At 38.8% G+C, this 2543-nt stretch overlaps 1 protein-coding gene across 2 annotated transcripts in view; it reads right to left on the reverse strand.

Moving 5' to 3' along the window:
- The window catches only part of DOCK1 (dedicator of cytokinesis 1), a 272410-nt gene that overhangs the window by 150032 nt on the left and 119835 nt on the right, over positions 1–2543 (reverse strand). The window lies entirely within an intron of this gene.

Genomic DNA, 2543 nt, shown 5'->3' on the forward strand with positions numbered 1-2543 from the left:
CGTACTAATAAAATATCAAGCCAGTACTTCACAATAAATTGAGTGTTATTTTACAGTAGGATCCACTAGCAAAGTGCCAGCAAAACCTCTACTCCAGGGATGCTGATTACTTTAAGGTATCCTAAATGATGTCTGCTGGAAGCGACTTCCAGATCTAACAACCAATTTTTGTAAGCTTCTTCTATAGGTAAAAATGCATCCTCTTTTCAGTCATAATTTCTCTACTTCGTAAGTATTTCACATCTTTCTACTACATCATATTTTGTAAAATATCTTAACAGTACAAAAAGTCACCAAACAACTACTGGATACGGTGGTTCTTGCATTGCTGTTATTCATTTTGGGGGCAAATTCATTGATTTACCAGATCTAGGAGAGTTACGGAGGACTTGCTTCCAATAGTTCTGTGTTTATGAAACTGCAGAGTTTTAACACCAGCTTTTACAACACATCCTAGCCAGGACTGCAGAATGGCAGGCCGATGGCTGTACAGCTGTTTATCTTACTGAGCACTTCAATATTCAGTAAAGAATTCTAAGCTCTCACCTTTAGGTAGACAGGTGGACGTATTTCTACCATCACTACCTTTGGAAGATTTGAACCAATGGGATTCTGTATACAGAATACGTGTCAAATAGGGGTATAACTTCAAACATCAATGTAATAACTTCTGCAAACATAATACAATTAAGAGGCCCCTAAGCACTTAGTATTGGATACTAACATTCTACATACAGCACAACTGTACCCTCAGCTGGAACAGAAAATTCCTAATATTCCTATGTAGTTCACTTTTTTCCTGCAAAAATGTCTCCATCTTTGTATATCATTTATTGCAGGCACAGGGATAGCTGACCTCACACTCAGATACCCCAGCACAAAGTGGAAGACCACTGTGACACCATATTCACCTTCAGTTTCATCTTTAGGCCTCCCTCCAGCAGTTCCACTTTAGAATCCCGTAACAGGAGGGGCTTGGTCACGCTGGTATCATGTGTATTATGCTTACACATATGTATATATTTGGTTTGAAAACTCACATATAGCAATCTAAGATCCCATTATTTGAATGCCTGCATTCTGAATTTTCTCCCTTTTCGTTCTCTTTAAGGACTTTCTTCTGCCTCACGCAGATTCGGACAGAAACCTCCCCTTGAAAGGAGCACTTCTCACTCACTGCTACCTGAATGTGACAAATTAGGTAGAAAAAGGCAACCACACAGAATAGCTCTTGTTTGCAAATGGCTTGAACTGGGGGAGCAAAATGATGATCTTTAACTATTGACACGTTTGCTGGAAACTTTTGCAGGCAATTAGACAGCCCAGAAGCCCAACCTTGCAGTATGCAGGCTGTCTGCCATGCATTCTTGCATGTCTTAGTAACTCCTAGGGTTACAATTACTTTAAAACAAACAAAAAAAGAAACCATCAACATTCAATTTACCATTGAAAATGGCCTCTCTATTATGTTTTCTTAAATTAAAACTAATATAGCCTAGTCATAAGGATTCACTTGAGAGCTAATTTTGTAAAGCATACCCCATTGTGGCAATTAACTCTTCAGGTTGAAGAATTTTAATCAAAAGAGTATTTCAGATATACCATACCTGAAAGTCCCTATACTCATTTTATATTTTAGTCTGGGTCCCTCTGAAGGCACATCAGTGTTGAAATAGGAGATATGTGCAGAAATCCTGGATTAAGTGAGAATTTGCTAATTCAGTAAATTTCAGAGTTAGGGAGGAATTTGTGCAATAGGAGACTAAAAATGACAACGTCAAATGAAGTGTAAAAATGAGGTCTTAACCATCCAGTTACTACAGATCCCACATGATCTGTGCAGAGATAGAGCTGGTGGGGTTTTTTTGCTCTGTGCTGTGTTAAGCAGTTGACATCTTTTCATCCTTGAGGAGGTGCTCATATTTCAATAGAAGATTAAGTCATTGCTGTGACTCATCACAGGGTTTTTTTTGTTGGTTTTTTCTTATTTTTTAGTGCTTTAGGATCTTTGGGGATAAGAAGCTCTGTTATAAAGGTATAGTAGCACTTCTGGTTAAAGTGGGTTGGTTTGCATTTGAAGCAAAATTAATTTACACACTGCTGTCTTCTTCCACCGACTTCCTGAGATCACAAAGTTTACGCATGCAGCGATACCAACCGCTTGCTGATAATTCATCTACACCCAGACTGTAGGTTTAGCTATGAGGTAGACTTAAAGAAAATCCAGAGAGCGACAACTGGAATGAGAAATTAAAGAACCCCCTCGCAAGGACGCAGATGTATTACACAGAGGAACCGAGAAAAGCTCACCTTATAAGCGAGCATACTGTAAAAAGCAATGCCAGTTCAACACTTCTAGCAAATGACCAACATTTAATGTGAAAACCTGTGACTTAATTAAGGGAATGAAGCTAAAAGGGTTGAGGGTGCCGGTCATTTCAGTCAGAACACAGGGACACGGCTCACATCTTGCAAGCTTTGTGAGTAACTGCTATTTTGTAACACAAGGCTTTTCTTTTTGAACTGTTTTTAATGCAGGCATC

Source organism: Centrocercus urophasianus, unplaced genomic scaffold (assembly GCF_019232065.1).
Source record: "Centrocercus urophasianus isolate 14NV4802_14NV808 unplaced genomic scaffold, USGS_Curo_1.0 seq_17, whole genome shotgun sequence".
Classification (NCBI taxonomy): domain Eukaryota; kingdom Metazoa; phylum Chordata; class Aves; order Galliformes; family Phasianidae; genus Centrocercus; species Centrocercus urophasianus.